Source organism: Rissa tridactyla, chromosome 5 (assembly GCF_028500815.1).
Source record: "Rissa tridactyla isolate bRisTri1 chromosome 5, bRisTri1.patW.cur.20221130, whole genome shotgun sequence".
In the NCBI taxonomy this organism is placed as follows: domain Eukaryota; kingdom Metazoa; phylum Chordata; class Aves; order Charadriiformes; family Laridae; genus Rissa; species Rissa tridactyla.
This window is the reverse complement of record NC_071470.1, coordinates 12357573-12381483: the sequence shown is the minus strand read 5'-3', so window position 1 is coordinate 12381483 and position 23911 is coordinate 12357573. Positions and strand designations below refer to the sequence as shown.

Genomic DNA, 23911 nt, shown 5'->3' with positions numbered 1-23911 from the left:
CCCGCTGATCCGCTCTGACAGGGCCGGGGAAGGGAAGGTCGGAGGCGGTGACCGGCAGCCGGCGGTCCCGGCCCGGGAGAGGAGGAGGGGGCCTGCCCGGCCGGGCAGAGCGGATCAGCGGATGCCTCCGAGGGGAGCGGGGGGGTTCCAAATTGACAGGCCTAGAACGGCCACAGGGCTGTGAAACTCGGGTTTCGGTGTGTGCGACATGGTATTGGCAGGCGGCGGGGTGAAGGACAGGAAGGCAGAGTGCAGGCAGGGTGACAGGGATGTGTGGCAGGGACGGCGGGACTGTGCTTTGGGACATGCTCTCTCCACCTAATTTGAGGTGCGCAGGAGCACAGGGGCTCGCAAAGCCCAGAACAGTAGGCTGGGATGTAATTTACTGCCCACAGCAGGTGCTTTGCATTGCCACTCATGCAGCCAATGTTTTATCTTCTCAAACGCTGTTTGGGGACCATGCCCACAGCGCACATCTTAGTGCCGAAGTGCTCACTCACAAGTTTACAACACATGGCACCGTTAATGCAATAATCTCAGTTCCTCTTCAAACACAAGTAGGCCGAGGCCCATGCCTTTCTCTAAGGTAGAGCACTATGAGTGTATTAAATTTACGCATGTGATAATAGGCACAAGGATGTTAAATAGTTGACTTGAGGCCACACAGCATCTCTTTGAGAGAAGCAAGAACAGAGTTCAACTTGGGCAATGCCTCATCTTAGAACTCCCCTTTTCCTTAGCAGATGTCGTAGTTTTCAGCAGAAGCTTAAGGCCCATATATTGTTCCTCTGTTATGCTGAGGAAATAATTCAAATGAAGAGAGCGAGCTGCTAACATTTCTATAGGCACCTCTGCTCCTGGAAGTATGGCACACTCACACTTGGCCATGCTTTTCACTTCATGATGCTAGAATATAATCATTTCAGCCTATAGAGCCTGGCCCCACAGGCTTTATTTACAGGAAACATTCTGAAGTTGGTAATTTTTTTTTATTTCAAGAGAAGGTCTATGATTATTAATAAAAATCTGGCATCAGCAGTAGCATCTAAAGATAAATTCCTACCCTGTGGATACTGTTAGGTAAGTGGCCTCAATCCAGCTCATTGTGGACAAGTGCCCACTTTGTAAAAATGGTATCAAATTTAGCATTAGTTGGCATCCTATTGCAAGTTCAGCAAAGAAACTCCAAATGGAGTTATCACAGAGACAGAACTTTCTTTCCTCAGTAAGTTGGATTAGTTGTATTAAATCATTGCAGGTATTTGAAATACAGGATGGAGAAAGACTTTTGGACCTTACAGAGTGAAATCATCAGGGCTGCTAAACCGCTTCATAAATCCACAAATCACTATGTAAAAGAGCCATCAAATAATGTAACACTGAGTAATAAATAATCTTTGGTATAATTCTATTAAGTTCATGGTCTTACATTACGTGTGAATTTGATTCCAAGTGTTTAATTTGCTTAAACTCTGAGGACTGGATTATATGTAATATCACAGAATTTCTTGACATAATCGAGGGAAATGGGAGTTAAGCCGAGGTGTCATTGCGGGACAGGCCATGCTCAGGCTCAGTTTGGAAGCTATCAAGGCCCGATTGGTCCCCAGTGCATTTCTAAGTAGCCTACAGAGACTGACAGTGCTGCACGATAGATGTTTTTTAATCCCAGATTCCTTTTATTCTGGAAGCCTAATTGTATACTCTTCATTGCAGCCCATTTATTTCAATTTACTGTAGAGAATTGTGCTTGCTCTCAGTGAGAAGTTATGAAGCAAATGAATGTGTTTGATGGGTGATTAAAAATTTAAATGGAACAAAATGTGGTAACCAATAAAGCCATTTACCTCACTTACACTTTAATGTCAAGGACATTGTTCCCATAATATGAACCCCACAGAAATCATTCAAAGTAGGAACAAAAAAACGTAAGAAAAGGGTAAGTGGCTTTTTCATACTTTTGCGTTGTCACCGATTCACTGATCCTAATTACTTGACTTCAGGGTAAGGTTTCAAGTGGTTTCTGTTTGTTGAACTTTTTTTCTTTTTAACAGAAAATTAAATTGCTATTAGCTAAGCATTTATTGGTCACTCAAGGAAATGATTACTGTTGAAAATACGCATATTTGGAAATACGCACATGAATACATACACACACATCATTCTGTGAAGAATTCAGTATCATTATCCTTAATGCTACCAAAAATACTTTCATTGAAGGATGGACCGCTTTCATGTCCTATGAGGTTTCATAGTAAAAATAGGAAATAATATAGAAGTGTTTATGTGCCAGTTTAACAATAGTTTAGCACTGGCTTTTTTGCTCTTCAGTCCATATCAAACCGGGAAAGAGGAAAGAAAATTTCACACTTGAAATGGGCTGGTGAGTGTTTTGGTTTTCTTCTGGCCTTGTCATTTTCATGACTAGAAAGTTTATTTCTGTAGCTTTTTGAAGATAAAAAAGTGCTAAGAAAAGCAACAAATGTTAGTTACAAACATTATAGGAACTGTATAAATAAAGAACAGTGAACAATTGTTTCCACTCTAAAGCATTGCCCTATCTCTTCATAACAAACAACCCTGTGTTTCTTCTGAGAGTTAGACAAAGAGAAGGAAAACAAAGGACTATTTATAACCTAAGAGTGCTTATATAATTTCTGTTGAAAGGTCAAAAAATGCCTCCTGCATATAATTTTAGATCAGTCTTGGTCTCATCTGGTTATACACTTCAACATTTTTATTTCACTACATAAAATAAGAACCTACTGTAAATATCCTCTTTGGCTAGCAGAGGCTTGGATTTTCATAACATTTTCCATCTGACTTTCTCAGAGTACTTTGCAAACATTCACTCAGACTTGTCAAGTTATTGGGTGGCAAGTTAATATTAGCTTCTTTTACAAAGCAAGTAAACAGGCAGAAGAAATTTAGCAACTTGTCCAAAGTTACACAGGAAAGTTAGTAGCAAAGCTGGGACTAGAATATCTGCCCACTCTGTGCTACAAAGAGGATATTGCATTTCCTCTCCAGAAAACTTGGAAAATTCCACAGGGGCTTCATCTATGTTTTTCTTGTAATAAACTCTGGTACAGAAATGGGTAACCGTCAGTCAGTTTTGCTGAACAAGTGTTTGGAACAGAATCAAATTTAGGATAGATTTCCAGACAATTAAAAGAGCATTTTAATGGAAAAGGCAGTTAAAACAATACTCAGGCTTTCTGGAAGGTGGGAGAATTTTATAAACGCTTTTCTATGTTTTGTATCTCACATTAAATTATGTTCTACAAAAAAATATCAATATGTCTTTAACAGAATGGAAAACATGTAGACACAAGCATGAGGACTAAGAATTTTCCATGAAGCTTGGCCCCCCACTGCAGAACAGATTGTGAGCTTTAGTACAGTGCCAAATGCCAACTTGCAGCCCATGGGCTGAGACTGTAGCACACGGCTCAGCAGGTCTACGGAAGCCACTCTATTTATACCTGAAATTCTAATGGTAAGAGTGAGTCGCAGTCCGTGAAAAAAACATGGCAATCCACAGAAAACATGGGGAGTCTCCTGAGGGCCCCTTAGTTTAACACCCCCCGCCTCAACACACACACTTTGGAATCACCATTCTTCTTTAAGACTGTCAGTTTCAAAGCAACGCCTACCCAACTTTTTCAAATTACCTGATTATCAAATTATCAAATTATCAAACTATCAAATTACCATATTTAAAATATGGTAAAACTTTATCTTTAGAATACTAACAAGTCATACTGTCACCTACCAAATATGAAGCACAGAAGATAAAACTTTGCATTAAATTAATCTCTGAATCTTGCCTGTCTTTGCTAATGTGAACATTATACTAGTTGGCAGAGATGGAATACCATGTCCTCCTTTTTCTCAAAAATTGCTACAGAAGAAAACAAAATATTCTTACAGTGTCTGACTTCAGGTTTTGGTTGTTTTTTGTTTTAGTTTTTGGTGGGTTTTTGTTTTGTTTTGGTTTGGTTTGGTTTGGTTTTTTTTGCCAGACAAATGCAAATACGTTGATGTCAAATACACCAAGAGCTGACTGAGTAGATAAAAGTGGCTATTAGTTCTATATTGAAAACCATTAAACAGTTTATTCTATGAAGAGGCTGTTTAGGCCTCTACAGACAATTTGATGCTTGATAATAGCCTAGAGCTGTGATTGTTTTGTAATATCTTACTCTTGCTCTTTTCCTCCTGCATAATTGTTTTTCAAAAAAACTAGCTTTGAACAGTGACACTAAGAGAACTTCTGCACATTGCTTCCTCAGTTTACATAATATTAATCTTACGTGACACTATTCAACTGAAAATATTCCCACATTTCCATAAGCTAGAAGCTTGGAGAATGGCCTCTTTATCAGGTATTTTATTCAGCAAGGAAGTTCACCAGCAAACTTTACTGGTATTTTTCTTACCTATACAAAATGTACTTTCAGTCAGAAAGATACTATTTAAGTTCTAATCATACATACTGGCTAGAAAGAGATAACCAAAATTTTTAGCCATGGAAGTGATTTATCAAATAAGAAAAGACTCACTGAGCAAAAATAACAGAAAACTTAAGTTTCTAACAGAAATGTATTGCTATTTCTGCCTCTGGAAAGGAAATAACAATTCTGGCTTGCCCTCCTCTTCTTCTCCAAAGATTTTATTTTTTTTTTTCTATTCTACAGGCTCTAATTTTAACAAACATACGCTCTGAGAACAAAACACAAAGGATATTTTGACAGCAGACAGGCTGTAAGTGGCATTTAGTCTATTTTCAGCATGAATTTAAAATAGCCTTTTCATTTTATGTAAATTGTGGCATAAATTAATCAAATTACATGTTTATTACATTAGCATCGCAAAGTTTTAATCAAGACAGTCTTATTGCATTGGATATATAGTTAAAAAAAAAAAAAAAAAGGCTTGTACGTTCCCAAACCTGCCAACCTTTTAATGCAGATGGTTACTGTCATCCATCTGCAAAAACTGACGGTCACATCAAGATTTTACTTCCCTGGTTTTCCTTCATATCAGTGTGGAGAAAGACAGTAAAATTGAAATGAATCTTTAATGCAAACTGCGCATTGTGGTGAACCCAACACGAAGTTTTTAAACAAATGTCTTTTAAAAGTCTTTCAGCTGAGACAGGTGACTTTAAGATTAAATTCATGCATCCCACAAAGACAGACTTGGCTGATTAGAGCACCGCTCTTCAAGATTTGAACAACTGAGTTCAGATCACCAAAGACTCCTTAAAAAGCTCAACACTATATCCACAAAGTAACCCAGCTGCCACTTAGATAACTTCAAAACACACAACTTCAGATATTCTTCTCCATGACTACCCAAAGTGGAAGTGCCCTAGTGTAAACAGACCTAACACCGCCTACTTGCATGGTTGACCAGGTGCCTGACAGTTTTTCCTGGGCATGTGTAGAACCTGCTAATTGCGTGCTGAAAAGCATCAAAGGCTTTTCTTTGACATGAGGTAACCCATGTCGAACAAAGGTAGCACATTAAGTATCTAATTCTTAAGTGTAGTTCTTGTAACAACAGTCCACGCTCCCCCCTCAAATATTTTCATATTCACTAGTCAAGCTCCCATGAGAACTGAAGTTCCCGCAAATCCTGCTCGTGACCAGACCTGCATCTCTCCTGGTTAGTGGTCCAGGATCTATTTCAAAATGGAGCTGGGGAAAAGGTAAACAATGCAAAGTTTTTATGGGGAGGACAGAAGAAAGATTGTGCAGGGGAAGAAAAAGGAGTAGGATTTTATCCGAATGATTAAAATGATCATCTGGGATGGATACTGATCACTGGTTTGCTGTACTACAGAGATGCCAGTTTACATTCTGTACTAGAAAAGAAGAAACTGAGCTTGAGGTACATCCCACTGGCACAGGTGGTAAAAACGTAAAGGTTGGATGTCACTGCATCTTCTTGGCTACAGTACAAGAAAAGGCTGATCTGACCTATGTGTCTAACTGTAGAAAATTGTCATTGCAGAGAACCCCATCTGAAGTAACCTGAAGTTACATGCCTCACAAATTCATATCCAGAGAGTGATTTACCTTTTGGGTCCTGTTGTACTCACAATAAACATGCTGGCACCGGGATTACATCTGCAACAATGTTTTAAGCAAGTATCAAGAATTAGACACAAGAGGTAACTAGAAGCGATAAGAAACAATTTCTAGTGTTATCCCTTGATTACAACTATGTCACTGTTTCCAGGCTGAATTAGATCGGTTTAGATCTGCTCTAATTTAAATTTAATACAGGGTAATTGCATGTAATTTAAATGCAGGGTTCAGAAAATTCTGAGGGACAGTGGGCCAACCTGTTATTTTCTTTTCACATGCTTACAGGTGCTGTGGTGGAAGCAACTTAGTACAAGCGAAGAGATGCTCTTTCTCCCCAAGACAGGAAGCTATGAATTATCAGCAGTGTATTCACCTCTTTGTGAAGCAGGGACTTCCGTTGGATTCAGAACTCCATGGGAACCAAGATGTTGTGGTTTCTCCTACTAGTTTCGCTGGGCAACATTCAAAGTCTCTGCTGCAAATTCCTAGTTTATGCTGATCTGCTTGTACTGACCCTAAAACCTTTTAGTGTCCTCCCAAGTCAGGCAGCACATCTGAGCTGAGGCGGAACAACAGCTGTGTCTTGCACCCACGTTGTGCAGTAACTCAAAGGACGCCAAGCCTGGTCCCACCGTGCTGCCCTGTGAGCTGCGGCCCAGGACTGCTCGAGAGTCGGCTGCATGTGCTGCAACCTCAGCCAGGGTATTAGCGCCGGCTTGAGGCTTTACTTCACTATCCTTACAGACAGATCCTAAGCCTCCTAAAGCAGGGCTTAAACGGGAGTTTTAGACGGAGATCAGCAGCATTTAGTTCCTCAAAACTGATACACAGCTGTTACTTCACACCGAAGACGCTTTTGTTTCTCTTAAGTTAAAAACCTCCGGGGCAACAGCGTTCGGCCTGGGCTGAGAAGCCCCGCCATGACCCAGGCCGTGGTTCCGCCCCTGACTGACAGGGAAAGCGATCGAGCAACCGAGGAGCACTTCAGTAAGGCAGAGGGGCCGCCCCCTCACTCCCGACGGCAGAGGCCCGGGGGCCACCGGCCGTCCCCCCCGTTCCGGGGGAGGGGCAACATGGCGGCCGCCTCTCAGCGCTCGCCTGTGGTCAACCGCCCTCCCGCCTCAGGAAAGGGTCACGTGCGCCAGCTCCACCAATAGGCGGCGGCGCCCTTGCCGCGGGTCTCGCGACAGCGGCGCGGCGGTATATTAGGGGGCGTGAGGGCGAGCGCTTCCTCTTTCCCCGCCGCTGAGGTGAGGTGGCTCGCTGAGGGCTACCGCAAGGAGCCCCGGCGTCCCGACGGGCGGGGTGTGGGGTTGGCTCGGGACCTCTTCGTGTCTTCCCTTCACATCTTGCCCTCTCGGCGCCTGGCGGTGGCCCGAGGAGTCAACACAGGGGGATAGAGCATATTTCCCTCACAGAAACCCAGTGCGGAGCCCACCCCTCCGCTCTGCATCCTGTCGTGAGGCACAGGCGGGCCCCCTCCCTTCCCCATTCCCGGCCCCGCCTCGCTGCTCCGGGCTGACTTCTCTCTCTCTTTCCCCTCTCGCAGTGCGTAGCCTGGGCCGCACTCGCCCCCATGGCGGCCACCCGACGGGGAGGGAGGCGGCAGACAGCGCCCCGAGGTACCGTCAAGGCCTTTCAATGTCCCCCCCGAAGGCTTTGGCCGCTGGCCTGCCGCAGAAGGTGATGCACAGTAGGCCTCGCCAGTGGGGAGCGCTGGGGATCGGGAGTCGTGCCTTTAAACGCCTATAGGTAAGAGGGCATAAAGACCTTGTCGCATCTCTCACAGCCTGGGGCTAGTTGGATAAGTCTTTGGGCTTCAGAAGCGGAGGGCTTTGAGTCCTGAGGCTTTGTACCACTTGGAATATATCTGAGGGTACTGTTCTGTATCACTGTGATACGAAGAAGTATTTGTGTACATTTGTACCTTTCTGTTCTTTTCTAAATTACGGGCATTGAGCTGCACAGACCTTAAACGTGATTCAGTGCAATGCTTTCTTTTTGTGTAGGCTACATCAAGAAAATTACAGTTATAACCTGCAATGTTTGGGGTACTGAATGCTGTAGGCACTTATGGTCAAATGGACTTAATCTTTCAAACGAAAGTCACTGATTACATTAGGCCTTTGCCCCAGCCTTCTAGTATGTCTGTAACAGTGACTTTTGATGTCTCTCTTGGTTGAGTTATGTATAATTTGTTACAGGGTATATATAAGTAGGCACAAGGTAGCAATAAAACGACTGGTAAAGATCAGTCTGTTAAATCTAGAAATTTACAGCTTACTTCAGGGTAGCATCAACACTAAGCAATTAAGGCTTAATAAACTTTCCATTCTTTCTGATTAGTAGTATATTTTAACATATGTTCTATGTAGTTTAAAAGGGCTGTTTAGAAAATCTTTTCAACAGCTTGAACCAATTACTACTTTTTGCCCTAGGTCTTGATTTGATAATAAACTTTACATAAATAACTTCTGCAACTTTGTAGAATATGCTTTAAGAAGGTCTGTAATTAGACATAATATAAATTACATTATTATTTAGTAATTTTTGTCTGTTTTGTGCTGTTTAGGGGTCCCACTTAACAACTCCATGTTTGAAATATTATAGATATGGATGATCACACTAAATTAGAAGCAATGCTCAGGACTTCTTAGGAATGAATAATACCTGCTGATAGAAGGTAAGTATGCTCTAATGTAATGACAATTGCAGATCATTTAAAATCTTAATTTTTGATTATTCACAAATTTCAAGTAAATTGTAATACCTCTTTTGAGTAAATGGTAAGTTCAGATCATCTTAGTTAGTAAGAAAAAACTGATGCTATAACCTACTTCCCTTTTATGCTTTGCCTTCTTTAAGTGCTGTAACCCTACTCCCCTTTTATGCTTTGCCCTCTTAAGTCTGGCGGTGTCTTAAGTGGCCAACACAGAGGGGTATAAAAGTTCTCTCTCAAACCCAGAGGTGAGGTTGAAACTCTTCTTTGGATCGTGCTGAGAGGAACACATTCATGAAACTACTGAACTTTAGGAAATTACCAAATCAACTCTGTTGCATTCAAAATAGCTTGTAGGTAGGTTTTGAACTGTCTTTTGATTATCACCTTATAAATAAAAGTCTTAGTATCAGTTTCATGTAAATCTTATTTTCCAGGTTTCTCAAGTGTGTTGATGGTTCATGAACCTTTGTGAAATATCTTGAGTGAAAACAGTTCCTTGTAAATTGATTGATCTCCAGGTATGTAGCGTAAAAAGGATTATCAGATGTTAGTGGTTAGATTGTTTTCTATATATAGAGAAGTTTAAATTATTCCTTACCTGAAAACTAAAAAAAAAAAAAAAAAGGAAAACAAAACCTAAAATTAGTTTGGGCTAGTGGAAGCCTGTGTGGAAATTGTTAGAACTGTTACCTAGATTTAGCCAATCTAAATTGGAAAAGATCTGAGGAAAGTTTATAGCCATAATAGCTATTGGATCCATTTACTCTAATGTGGATGGACCTCTGGAATGGAATCTGTGCTAATGATATGGGAAAGGAAAATCCTGTCCTGTGCAAATGAAAAAGTTTGTATTAAGAAATGGCTGACTTAAGGGTTAGGGTCATGTAGCATGTTCATACAGTTCAACCTTAGGCTAGTTACCTTTCTTGTGCGTGCAACACTGACTGCAAATTTAAATAGAACTTCTTTTACAGGGAGGAAACCAGCATGTGCACGGGGTTGGAACTGATATTAAACATCAGCTTGTGATTTGATGAGAGGATGATTTATGAATCTGTACTAGATGACTCCAGTTGCTTGTAATGTCTTGAAAGTGAAATTTGAGACAAGCAGTGGCTAAAAACTACATGCCTTCAAAGATCATGTTTAAACAGGAACCTTGCTGTTTGTTGAAACTGGGGTTTCTTAACAAAAACTGCTGTAGTTTATTTCTCTGTCTGTGTGGATTAATTGAAATAAAACATGAAAATGCTACCAGAAGTTTGTGTGTTCTGAAGTTTTCTCATTTAGGTACTTCCTGTGTGAAGGCTTTGTTTCATGGATGTGAATACTTATATATTGTCATGTGGAAACCTTCTGTTGCCATGTGCAAATTTAATGTTTAATTTTCAAATCTATTGAAAATGTCCCTCTTAACCGTCATCTCTTATTCTGATCATCTGGTCATAGTTCTCTGAAGTTTTTTAGAATGTAGAAGCACTTTTAAGATTAACTGGCCAACTTTTAAGTCATTTCATTAGGCTGTATCTATTATTTTCATGTTCTCCAACTAGTTGAAAGATTGTCTGAAACTTTAAAGACCAAATATTATTACATCCTTAGCAAGAATCCCATTACCTGTCTGTTTCAAATAAGCCAAAAAGAAAAGGTTGCAATATCCCATGTAATTAAAAAAAAAATGAGTGTGAAGATCCTTGAAGAGCAAGATCAATATTGTTGGGCAATTGGAAGATTGTATGTGCTTTTCAGTTGCTTATGTCTAAGTAAATATTAACATTTATTCCTCAATGGTAGATTCTAACATGAAGTGATTTAAGTGCATCCTATTACTAGCAATGCTTCTTTAGAATGCACAGACAAGAATATAAAATACAGTTACAAGTAACTGCCAGCCAGCCTAGACAGGAAAGTGAGTTAGTGTGGATTTAGGACCAAACTTTTAAATACTTGGTGAGATTTAACCTCCATCTAGTCAGGAAGTGTTTCTTGTTATCTTTGATTAAACATCTGCCAAACAGGGTGAGTAGTGATAATTATATTTGTAGCCTGCTAGGCTCACCTAAGTGTTTCTCTTCCTCTGGACTTGTGTTTTAATAAAAGCTGAAACTAAATTTGAAGGGCATACAAAAGTACTTTATATTAAATCTGACAACTGTCTAGTTCCAGTTATGAGAAACAATGAATCATTTTCCCCACAAGCCTTGTCAGTTATTTTGTAGAGCTCTGTCCTCAGTGGTCGTGCCCAAGGATGAAGTTTTAGTCTATTCAGTCTTGCCTTACCTGAGTGCGGTTTCACATCTGATCCATGCTGCCCTGTGCAGGTTTTCTAAATCTTGCTTCTCTTGTGTTCAACACTAGTTGACGGTCTTGAGCACAGATGATTTCTAAATGCTGTCTGCTGTTTCCCTGAACTAGTAAGCTTGTTTCCATTTGATAGTTTGGACTGATATTTTTGGTGAGATTTCTACACTTCCAGAACTTTCTGAAGGGAGTAGAAGCTATTCTAGAATCAGGGTTGGAGTTTTCCTTCCCAGATTAATTAGTCAAGCAATAAATGGCATTAAATTCTGTCTGTGGTTCTGCCTACAAGGATCTACAAGGAACTAAGATTCTCTTCCAACCATAATGATTCTATGATGCTATGTGATCTTTTGGAGTCTGCAGTCATGGTTAGCTTTGAGTATTCTGCTGATGCTGAAAAAGGAGCTTTGAAATCTTTTCACTTCTGAAAACTAGCTAGTTGTCCCTCTCCTTCCTGAATTAATGGCCTAGGAGTACACTAAATGTTGCTTCTATTTCATGGTAGCTATCATGCCCTTGAAAGACATTTTGAAAATTAGCGTCTTTCTTTGAGGCATCCTCTGTGACTCCTTCAGACATGTTTAGGGCTTTTTTGAGGCATTACTACTCCTCAACTTCATGCTGTGCAGTTGGTGATTAAAAAGTACCATTAAATTCTAATGACTTGGTCCCGATTCAAATATTCTAAAATGTTTCAGGCAGGTTCATTCATCCCTAGTTTTTAAAAACTTTGGGAAAGTAATCTCTATCACAGACAAACTGTTCATCGGGCTGTTGTGAGGTAGCCTTCAAATTCTCAAACGCTCCTTTCCTACTTGTTCACTTCTTGGGCTTGCAAACTCTTTTGCGGACTGCTTGCTTCTGATTAATTTGCAGAGACTTTAATATTCTTTTAATCATATTGCTCCTTAAGCATTTCTGCTGCTTCAGTATCGTAGAGATTTAAAAACTGAGTTATTCATTTTTACTTTTCTTTGTTTTGGCATGACTTGCAGTTACAGAAAGATAGAGCTTCACTGTGGAACACATTCACTGTTTAAAAGTGTTATCGGTTTTGTGTGTTTTGATTCGCCCATGAGACTGATTAAAGCTTGTCTTTTAAGAAACGTTTTATCTATTCACCTATCTGCACCTTTTTAACTGGTACTTTAAAGTAGTTTCGTTGCTCATTGCTTTCCTCCTTTTTTTCCTTAAAGGGGGAAATGTGCCTTAAATTTCAAGAAGTTCAATATAAAAATGTTTTGGGATGTACTTTCCATTGCTGACGACTGAAGTTTTGTTTCCTATCGGTCTTTCTGTTGCAGAAGATAAGATTTTTCACATGTGTATACTTTATATAATATATATTTAGTTTTTGTAAGTATGTAAGGCTTACACACACTGTATACTGGCAGTACGTTATACAAGTTTCCCAATAAAATTGCAGTGTTGGTGAAGTCCTGATTTCCTATAGCTATTAGTGAAATGCCCATGTGTCACTAAGTGATGGTGTTGCATCTAAGCCTGGCCTTTGCTGTTCTGTCCTTCTGAAACATCTGGTCAGAAAGGCTGACGAAGAGAGAGGGAATCCATCCTAAACATGATCTACTATTCTGGTTTCATACAGCACAAATGGATTCAGTTTGCAAGAATGAAAAAAGTATACTTGAGACTCTGTGTTGAATAGTTAATGTCTCACCTTACCTTGTTCTTCAGGTAACTAGGCAATCTTAAGGCACTATTCTTTAAAAATGGAAAGAGCTTTTTCAGTACAACTGGTTTAATACAAAATCAAAGTAGAGTTTGCATTTTAAACTAAAGAAATATCAAAGTATTTCATGTGTTTAGAAGGCTTGTGACTTTTTACCTTTGACTGTTATCACCCAGTTGGGGCCATTATTCTGTGCTGAAGGCTCATTTTGAAGAAACGATGGTTGGAAAGATAAGTCATGTGAGAGTACTCTGTTCTATGACTTCTCATGAGCAGTTATTATAAGAAATCTCTTACCAATTAACTTTGACTTGTTTCTATTCCATTTTTAGGCTTTTTGGAATACAAATACGTCAGTTCAGGTATCATTCACCTAATTAATTTTATCATATAACCTGTTAAAGTAGCAAAGCAAAACAAAGGGATTAGTATTAGTCTAGGAATATAAAGTAAGTCTAAATCTCATAACTTTGTTGTAAACTGTCTTATTCACCCTGACCACCACCCTGTGGGACTGTGTACTTGGGGCTGTGCAGTTCCTTAAGAGAGAGCTGGTTTGTATGAGTGCTGTCCTCTAAATGAATTTATAACATTGCAATATTCCCTTTTATTACTCATTGGAAAAGTGAAGACTAATGGAAGAAAAAGAGCCAGGTTTCCTGGAGAATAGTCAAGGGCTAACTAGTTGGCTTACACCATCACAGATTTGTATTAACTAGCCTTGTTACAGGCTAAATGACATTAAACCAAATTCTGCCATTTTATAAATGTTTGTATGTATGGTTTGTACAACAGGGATTTATATGAGAGAGTTTGGGGAAATAAGGACAGAAGAAAGCTATAATATAGCTTCTAATCTGTACATTTTGTTTTTTTCTGGCTATTGATTGCAAATTTAGGAATGCTGGTTCAGTTTTTCATTGACTAAATCTGCAAGAATGTTAAATTTGTTCAGCAAGACTGAAGACTGTCAGAGAGAAGGGGGAATATTTTCATGTCTTTGTATTTATTCTGTGTTTTAGCAGAAACACAGTTGAAAAGCATTCCTTTTAGTAAGTTGTTACAATTGTTGAGATTCAATGATCAAAGGAAATGCAGATAAAAAAGCTGAAGAATGAAATGTACTTTGAGAGTAACATGGGCTAAGCCTTGGACTGTTTTCTCCACACAGGGCTACAGGCAACAACATTGTTTTGTGTTCTGAGCAAGGGTCTCAGCAAGACACAAAAAAGCTTATTCTTCCCTCTTTTTTGTATTGGGAAGAGTTTTTGGGGGACCACCTTGAAAGTCTGGTACTCCCCAAGAGTTTTAGTTCTGAGGAGCCTGGCAATATCAGAATTTGTTTGACTACTTCTACTTAGTGACCTCTGAGGTTTGTACTGCTTTAAGAATCTAAAGTGTGGATGCAGGTATTAATTCATTTTAAAGTTAAGTTTATGACTCTTTGTGGCCTTATGTTAATAAATCATACTTCTTGATCTTCAGTGGGAAGCTTGGAGGCAATACTCAAGTAATAATGATTACTTGTTTTCCTACCTATTATTTTGAGTTAATGGTTAGTTGCCTGCATCTTCCTTATTTTTCCTCATGCCTTCCCATAATGTTACGGTCATATTTAAGATTCTTGAGTTTATTCAAAGAGCAAAATAGCAGTGGGGTGAGAATATAGGCTGAATGCATTTGTACCTGAGAAACAATGGATGTGCATCCTATGTATTCTGGTTTGGATCAATGCAGGCAGGCATTTCTTACAAAACTACAGTGTATGAGATGGAATAATCCTCTTTTCATGGTCATTAGATATCAGATCCATAAAGAACACATGTTCTTAAAACTTTCTACACTTGGTTTCAGATGCATCTCACATTGGGTTTTTCCACACATCAATACTTTTGCTTATCTAAATAAAGCTAAAAGCTGCATGACCTTCACTGACGTTCATTGCTGCAAAGAGGGCCTTTTCTGTTCAGTGGGCTTTGATGTAAAGATCAGAGATTTCCTCGCATGCTTTCATATTTAAGGTCTACAGCTTTGACTCCATGCATAAACACTGAACACTATAATACTGAAAACACTCATCCTCTTTCAGATTAAAAACAAAGTATGGAAGCTGACAACAATGACTTGCCATCCTCAGATTGTTTTGTATGTGTTTACTGTAAGACAAAAAGTTAATTTAATTCCCAACCTATTCTAATGAATGTATTTTAACTTAAATGAACTTTATTGAAATCCTGAGCAGGAGGAATTGGAAACAGGCGGAGTCTAGGAAGAGCAGTGCAAACAAAACCAGGGGATGAAAAAATGCTGGGAGTTCCTGCTTTTAGCATTGCTTGGGATTGGAGACAACAGGTCGTGCAGATCCCTAGTTTGTCTAATGCGGTAGCAGGTGAGGTCATTTTATTTCCTTCTTGGTGGGTATTGCACATCAAAGCAGAGGTGGTATGTGGCCTATGATTCAGAGTGTTTTTCAGACTTTCTCCTGATAAGTGAAGGGATTACGTGAAGGTAATTTGTACAAAGGAATTTGGCTTAGGTTTTATTAGTGCTCCTGCCATTGAGTCTTATTATAGATGACACAGGAAGACGAAATCCCAGCTTCTGTTTGGCTGTGTCATCATCTAAGCCTTAAAAATAGAAAATTACCTCATGCAGTTTGGAAAGTGAAAGAAAATAAATAGCAGCTCTATAGAAAAATTTCTCAGCAAGCTGCTTGGAAAAACTGCTAACTGTAATGTTCTCAGGATTTTAGTAATGACTTCTATTAGGTTCATCATTTTTTTTTTTCCTCTGAAGTGTAAACATAAAATACATACAACATACTTTATTGGTAAAGTAACCAGAAGGGAATAAAGCCAAGTATAGCATATAGAAAGATGGAGTCTGTTTCCAGAAATAATGTGTTCTCTCCCACATACCCAGACTCAGGACAGTGATTTCAGGTCCAGTATGGCACAAGCTTTTTAGAGTTGCTGGTATGCTGTGACATACCATGGGGTTTTTTTCCAGATGCCCATGGATTTTCTCAAAACTGCTGGTTTAGACCTTGCTGTTTCAATTTGCGGATAGGTTATGTCCTCTCGGTCCTATGTTGTGTGGTATAAAAGAAAAAAAGGAAAAAAAAAAGAGTAAGATAAAAAGAAATCAGTAGAAAATATAAAAAAGAAAAGAAAAAATCTCTTCTAGTGCTCTACATGAGATCTGGAATTTTCATCTAGATGTACTCCTACATGCTATCAAGAAAAGCTATTAAAAGAAAAAATGGGTATAATGATAGAACTCATACGTGCAATAAAAATGTTTTAACTCCGTGATATATTTTTATGGTAACAGTAATGTGAAAACTATTAAAAAGCAACCCCAAGAAATATAAGATGACATTATCACTCCCATTGCTGGTTCTTATACTGCATAATGAGTATGTTTGTTGGAATCGTGTTTCAGCTGCAATCTTTTCAGTTGTCCACTACTCCTTGTTAGTATATTGTTGATGGCAGGGCATGAATAATTTTTGGCCTTACGCAAAAAAGGGGCTGCCAGATCAGTGTTTTCGTATCGTTTTGTTGTAGGGAGAGCACCCCAGATTTGGGTCCCTAATTGTAGGACATTTCTTCTGCCTAGTGTTGGAGATTCTGCATTGGCAATGCTGTCCGATTCCCACCTGTGTAGGGTTAAGGCTGAGAAGTGTCACTGATCTGAGCTAGGTGCCATCTGCTCTCTTGGTCTCAGCTGGAAAATGATGGTTCCATCTGCTGTGGTTCCTCTCCAGCATTGTTTTACCACATGTGTTAGTTAAAGGAAACTAATTATACAAATAGGTAACAGACTCTTTATACTCCTACTGGGGTGCTGTACCTCTAGCTTTTCTTCCAAGCTTATGTTTTATTGCTCTATCTGTTTTGATTCACAATGAGTATTTAATCTGTTCTCACCTGACTGAATACAAGACACTGCAGCGCGTTGGTTTCCTGTGAGTCAGAGCAAAAAGATCTCAAGGTACTTCAATAGGTTGGCCCTGTTAAGCTCTACACCAAGTTCCTCAGATTGCCACGTTCTTCCCAGGCTCCTCAGGCTGCAATCTTCCTCCGCAGTAGCCATGATTTTCTCTTCTCATGGGGCTTCCTCCCTTCAACCAGTTTATGAACACTCACTAGATTTATTATAGTATTTGAGTTTTGTTGTTCCAGCTTCTCAGAAATACTAAACAAAAAAACATTTTAAACTGACAGAATATGGAGAAGCAACTGCTGTTAATAAATGCTATGGGGTATGAGCGTGTCATTTGAAAGAATTACAAAATTAGACAGATTAAACAGAGTTTAAGATATGGAAAAATATTAGCTCTGCCTTGTAGGTATCTGTGTAACTGATTAATACTTACAATTTCAGACAGTATTAAACTGATATTTAAAAATTACAAAAAAAAATTATTTTTATTTCTTGCCTACACGGAGCATATTTTAGAGGTGAGCAGGAAGAGAAAAATTATTGTCATTGTCATAATTCTGTAATGAATTTAGCACCACCTCGCTTATGCGCTATTCACTGTGTAGTCCATAATTTTTGTAAATTCTTTCCTTGAACTGTTTGCTTACTTTCTTCAGAAATTTCTAGGAAGAAGAAAGTGAGCCAAGAATTCATCATAAAACATTGAGAACTTGAGTGTCTGTATTTATGCCATTAGAGAGGGGCTGAGGGTTTTCCTTTTTGACTAGAGTTCTGATTAGTAACTGAATGCAGCTTCAGCTACCAGATGAGTACTCTCTCTCCATATTTGGATATAAGGTTTGGATATGAAATAAAAATGTAAAAAAAAAATAGTGAATATATTATATACCCTCTTAAATATCCCAGGTATCTCAAACAGCTTCACAATGCTATGAGTCACCAGTGCTACTGTCACTTTGGGAACTGTAAGCAGATACAGCATTTGTTATGTAGTTATTAACAGCCCCCATGTAACCCTTGGACAGAACTTGATTTATGAGGAAGAAAATATAGATACAGCACTACCGTTGCAGAATGGGTGGGGTTTTTTAGAAAATTGTTACATTTTTTAAGTGGAGATGTTATTCCATGTAAACTGTAGCATGATAGAAGAGCTGCTCTCAGCTCTCTCTGACTTGAGACCTATCAATTAGAGTCTGAAAAGGCTGCTCAAATCTAGGTAGCTTTAAAACTTCCAAAACTTGGAAGTCACAAGGACCTGTAAATCAGGATGGTAGATGACAAGCATACTAGTACAAATGTAGGGCAGATCTTCAGACAATTTCACCAAAATTCAATGAAACTCTGCTTGTTTACTTCAGCAGAGAGTCAGGTCGCCCCACTCCTCTCTACAAACCTTGGTTATCTCTATGAGGTTGCTTTTCATAACCTACTGTCTAAAATTATTTGATGTCCTGTCCTCAGTCTTGCCTCTTTGTTATCTCAGGAGTTCACCTCACCATTCCTATTCTGGGCTGTGCTACCAGGTGCCCTGGCACAGTCTGAAGGTTTGGGGTTATATAAAGTTGGGTTATTTATACCATTTCTCACTAATCCCCATGCTGTTAATGTGAACTCATCTTTGATCTTGTTCAGCAGGGTGTCACAAGTTTCTAGCTTGACTCATACCATTTCTCATGTACTACCTTTGGTTTTCGCCTTGCAAATGATAATCTTTATTCTTCCGTGTAAGTGATCTGTCCTTCCATTGTGGCTTCTGTAGTTTAATCATGAATTATTCCCATTTCACTGCTTTTTTTTTTTTTTATGCAGGGTAATTATATTATTACTGAGTATGCCTTAAGAAAGTTATTTAATAAGTTCCTGATATTTTGTGCATGTTTGTGTGATGACAGAGAGAAAAAATCCCTTGCAATTTGTAATCGGAATCTTTAAAGTAGTTATAGACAGTGATGTAAGTGCCTTTGGTTTTATTCTGTTAGACTTTTACATAGTTTAGGTATGTCTTGAGATTTGAGTACAAGTTGGACTGCTTGAGAGGGTCTTGCATAAAATCCAGTAATGCAAAATGCTGTTGCCATTTTCTTGTGGAAAAATAAATTAGAGGTGAATATTTCATGTATTGAAAAGTGGGCAGAGAGGGATTTTTTTTTTTCCTTCCAAGTAAGTTATTTTCAGTTGTCAGATTTCAAAGCTTCAAGTTAGAATATCACACGGATCATCTGTGTGTTTATATTCTCTGCTGCCTTTCAGATCCACTCTGGAAGAATTTTTCATGCTAGATTCTATAAATTGCATTTTTCAAAGTAATTGAAAATAAAGATTTTTAGGGTAGGGTAGGGTTTTTCAGAAGTATTCAGAACTGGATTCTTTCCAGTCTTTCTGAAATTAGAGTTTTACTGTTAATGTCAATAGAGCAAAATTTGGCCAGTGCTGAATAGTTTGAAAATCCCTCTGTTGGTTACTGAAAGCAAAATCATTGGTATTCCTTAAACTCTTCAGGAGGCAGGGCATGTTTCGTTCATCCAAGTGAATTGGATTGGCCACACTGAAACTATGGATAATGTAATTCCATATTTATGTCACAAAGCCAAGAGGAAAAAATCAATTTGTTATCCTGTAGGCACTGAGTGAAATATAAAACATACAAATGTAGTTGTAGACTGTCTTTCAAGAAGCCTTAGTCCGTGCCCTAGGTATCACCAAATAGAGCCATTGCACGATATAAGCAGTCTTGCAAAGATAAACTATTTTAGTAGGCAGGAGCTTGATTTGAGGAAATTGTTTTTGTTGCTCACGATGCAGTTCTTTTAAGAACCTGAGCTAGTCCTGTGTAATACTAAACCCCCTGCCTGAATTTTGTTTCCTAAAATACAACTCTAGGGATAGAGTCGCTATTTACAGTTCGTACTCATAGTCTGTAACACGCTTCAGGGCCAACCTGTAAATGAAAGCAATCATCGAGGTAAAGAGGTTTAGGAAAAGATGAGTTTCATGCACAGAATGGTATGGAAGACATGATTGAGAATACACAATTGATCTCAGATTTTTGCGTGCACGCTTTAGTGTCATTGTGGTAGCATCAGTGGGGTAAAAGAAAATCCTATTTAAACTATATGTAATTAATTGTAATTAAAAAGCAGGTAGAACATATAGTTAAAATAATGAAACAAATCTGCTTACAAAATGATAGCTTGAGGGAGCACCATGAGATGACTGAAAAAGAGAAGGAAAATAGCCATCACATACAGGGGTGTTGTAATTCCAATTTTATTTTGAAACTGTAAAGCTACTGCAAATTTAATTTACGTTTTTTTGGCATGGACTGGAGAAAAGTGTAGATCTGATTGTGTGAATGCTTCTGAAAATTGAAAGCAGAAAGTGAAGATGCAGTGCTTGGTGTTTCACATGTTGTGCAGGAACATTGAGAGCTGGGTTTGGTTGCTCAGTTTGGTGAACAGTTCAATAACCACCGCAAACCGAATCCTACCTATTGTGGTAAGTCCATTTCTTCAGTCCCCTAAAACCATTAACTGGGCGTAAAAAAAAGCAAAGCCCCATGCTGGAGAGATGTCAAATATTGTTTGTGACAACACAGGCTCAGTTGCCTGTTCCACCAACAAAGTATTGATGTAAGATAAATTACAAAATCAATGTGAGAATTAGTTGATGATCAAAACTTCTGCAGAGTTGATGTAAAATTGTCAAGAACAGAACAAAATATAGAACAAAATGTAGAGATTTTGTAAAACTCAATATGTCTAGTGCACATCAAAACTAAACTAGTCTTTCTTTTTGTTTGATAGTTTATAAATAACAACCAGAAGCACTTCACACACCTTTCACATTCCTGATCTATAATTTAGCGAGAGGTGGGATATTCAATACAGGTAACTGGTTATTAGTGTCTGTAGGTGAATAGTTTAGGAGTCTGAAATATACTGTGTTCACAATTGTAATCTACTAAAAAGACGTCTAAAACACAAGCCGTATGATTAAGAATGTTACATATCAAGTCAGTAATGTTGCTCTAGAAGCTTACTTATCTTTTCAACCTTGCGTAATTTTCCCCCAATAAATTTTAGGCAGGCAGTTTGTCCAGAAAAGGAATTGTTCATTTAAGTAATTGCTGTTAATTCAGCTGAAAAAAACCCCAAGGGTAACATCCGCTCTGCTTGTTGGAAAAGCTGTGCTCAAATTCGGCAAGAACATCTTTGAGTTTTCAAATGAGATTGGTTTTATTGACTGCATGGTTTTGATCCTTGTCTAACTGGAAACGGAACTGTGTGAGATGACAGCCTGCGGCTCTTTGCTCGTCATTCAGCTATGGCTCAGCTGAATGCAGTGCTGGGGGTTTTACCACATTTACTTGCTGCTTTTGATTCCAAGCAGTTTGGAGGAGGTTTGCTAATGTAAATAAGCATACAGAAACAGCCTGCACCAGAGATGGATGGTCACCCAAGATTAATCAGAACAAAGACAGAAGACTCATCAAGAATGTAGGTAACAGCAGGCCCAGCTTCTATGGGGCATTATGTCTTCAGGAAAGAGTTAGGGAGCAAGGATAAAGCTAATCACTGAATCATAGCATGGTTTGGGTTGGAAGGGACCTTTATGAGCACCTAGTCCCTACCCCCTGCCATGGGCAGGGACACCTCCCACTAGACCTGGGTGCCCAAAGCCTCATCAAAGTGGCCTTGAACACTTCCAGGAAAGGGGCATCCACAACTTCTCCGGGCAACCTGATCCAGTATCTTACCACCCTCACAGTAAAGAATTACTTCCTAATATCTAATCTAAATCTACCCTCCTTCAGTTTAAAACTGTTACCCCTCATCCTATCGCTCCACTCCCTGATCAAGAGCCCCTCCCCATCTCTTCTGTAGCCCCTTTAGGTACTGGAAGGGGCTATAAGGTCTCCCCGGAGCCTTCTCTTCTCCAGGCTGAACAACCCCAACTCTCTCAGCCTGTCCTCACAGGAGAGGCGCTCCAGCCCTCTGATCATCTTCATGGCCCTCCTCCGGACCCGCTCCAGCAGGTCCGTGTTCTTATGCTGTGGGCTCCAGAGCTGGACGCAGTACTGCAGGTTGAGTCTCACCAGAGCAGAGTAGAGGGGCAGAATCACCTCCCTCAACCTGCCGGCCATGCTTAAGGGAAATGATGGGGCCTCATTACAATTTGCATACCTGTGAAAGTATACTCTCAGGCATTTGTAGGGCAAGAGAAGGATACAATTCCCTCACTCAGGAGTTCGTTTTCTGTTCTGTCCCTGGAGCTGCAAATCTACAAATGAGCCCAAAGGGATGTAATCAGTGCAGTGTAAAAAAGTCCAGTGTCATTTATATACAATTGGTCCTTGTGGTAGCAGAAAGGAACATGGTAAATAAGCCTATAGGGAACACCATAAAATTGCATTTGGTCTTCTTACAGTATGCAAGTTAATTTATTTAGACCTAATTTTGTGGAGGAGTTTGTGCCATGGGGTCTGGATATATCCTAAGGGACCTGGTTCTCTATGGTGTTGGGTACTCAGCAGCAGTGCAAGATATATAGCATTAATGATTATATAATAATCATAATTTTGATCTTCTTCAACTGTTTTAAATAGCTGGAATTGTGTGTAAAGCAATGGGAGCAAATACGTCTCCTTATAATCATATTTCTATAAAATAGGGTTTTTACTATATTGAGAAAATGAGTTCATTCTGGTATTATCCGTTACCTCATTGTACCCACTGTACAACAGCCAAACACCTTGGCTACTCAAGGACAAAAGTATAATTTTGTTTAAAGATGTACTCGTGTTCCATTTATTCAGGGCATCTTAATTGTTAGATTCTCTTCATACGGTAACAGAGCTGCTTTTTGCCAGGTGACAGCTTATAGCAGGTTTACCCTGATTCATAGCAACATGAAAGAAGCTTCCATGAGTCACAAAAATGATAAAATTCTAGTGAAGTGTTATATATAGGTTTTTGAAACCTAAGGTATTGTAACAAAAAGGCTTTTTGTCTTGTGAAGGCAATGTTAGTGTATCAAACCCAGGATATTTTGTATAAGGCAGAGACATTGTCTTATTCAAGTTGCAACATTTACAGCACTGGTTGGCTTGAAAGGAGGAAAAGATAAAATAGAACAAGTGGCAAAATGTTGGAGCATACTGCTGAAAAGCAAAACCACTGCATTGTATCATCAACTAAGGGGGGGAACCAAACCAAACCAAACCAAACCAAACCAAAACCAAGACAACAAATTAAATTATTATAAAAATTTGTTTTTGAAACCTGGGCTTCATTTTTTCAGTTTTGAAAATCTGAAACTTGCACAAAGCAAGTGGACAAGGGAAGAAAATCATCCAGAGGGTTGCACCAAGGTCTCCATGAGGCCGTGTAGGATCCAAACCCACCATTAAAAGCAGCTAAGGGTTAATAATGAGCACTGAAATAACGTGTACCTATTAAGATGGGAGTGGAGAAAAGACTAGCGGCTTTCTCCTCTTTGCCTGTATTTTGTAACTCAAAAAAAAAAATAACCCAACCTGATAGCTAAGACATTTGCTAAATAGTTGCTGTAATAACCATATCAATCTCATTTTAGAATTAGTGCAGATTTATGGCAGGCCCTGGTGATTCTTTTATTATAGAGCCAGGCAGCTGTTTTGTACTCATCTAATCTCTCAGCGTACTAGGGAAAACCATACAGGTACATTTTGTTCTGGGAATAATTTTTAAAGAGGTTTTGAAATCATTCGGCTATAATCTTTCACCATTGGTATTCAAGACCGTACTGGCCTAGCCTCTTACTTATTCTTTTCTATGTATACAACATTTAGCAAAGAAATGGAAGGAACACCACCGAGCTTTCCTTCTTGTTCCAGCATGAGAGCAGGGAATGTAACGCCACCATACCGTAACACTTAGGATGATTTTCAACTGGTATTGGAACACTGACTGACAAAAATAACTGAAAGTAAGGTGTCAAAATATCCTAACCTTCAAGGCACTTTGTTACTGGAAAATGGGTCAATTCGCACTATTTTCAAGGATGCTCGTGACCTTTCTGGTAATGATCTTATTGGCTTAGAAACATTCAAATTACAGTTCTGTTTAAAGTAACACCTGAGTATGTTTGCTGTTAGAATGCCTAGTCGGA

The 23911-nt window shown here is 39.1% G+C and overlaps 1 long non-coding RNA gene and 1 other non-coding gene across 4 annotated transcripts; both read left to right on the top strand.

Moving 5' to 3' along the window:
• Positions 1 to 7263: 7263 nt before the first annotated feature.
• LOC128910609 (uncharacterized) lies at positions 7264 to 10080 on the top strand. 3 transcript variants are annotated; one of them, XR_008466792.1, is made up of 5 exons: positions 7264 to 7348; positions 7648 to 7850; positions 8671 to 8781; positions 9255 to 9338; positions 9795 to 10080. It is a non-coding gene; the product is annotated as an uncharacterized LOC128910609 (long non-coding RNA). The 3 variants fall into 3 exon arrangements; XR_008466791.1 differs by lacking the exon at positions 7264 to 7348 and having other exon boundaries at positions 7355 to 7850; positions 8709 to 8781; XR_008466790.1 differs by lacking the exon at positions 7264 to 7348 and having other exon boundaries at positions 7355 to 7850.
• LOC128910745 (small nucleolar RNA SNORA26) lies at positions 8992 to 9109 on the top strand. The gene has a single exon (XR_008466851.1). It is a non-coding gene; the product is annotated as a small nucleolar RNA SNORA26 (small nucleolar RNA).
• Positions 10081 to 23911: the final 13831 nt, after the last annotated feature.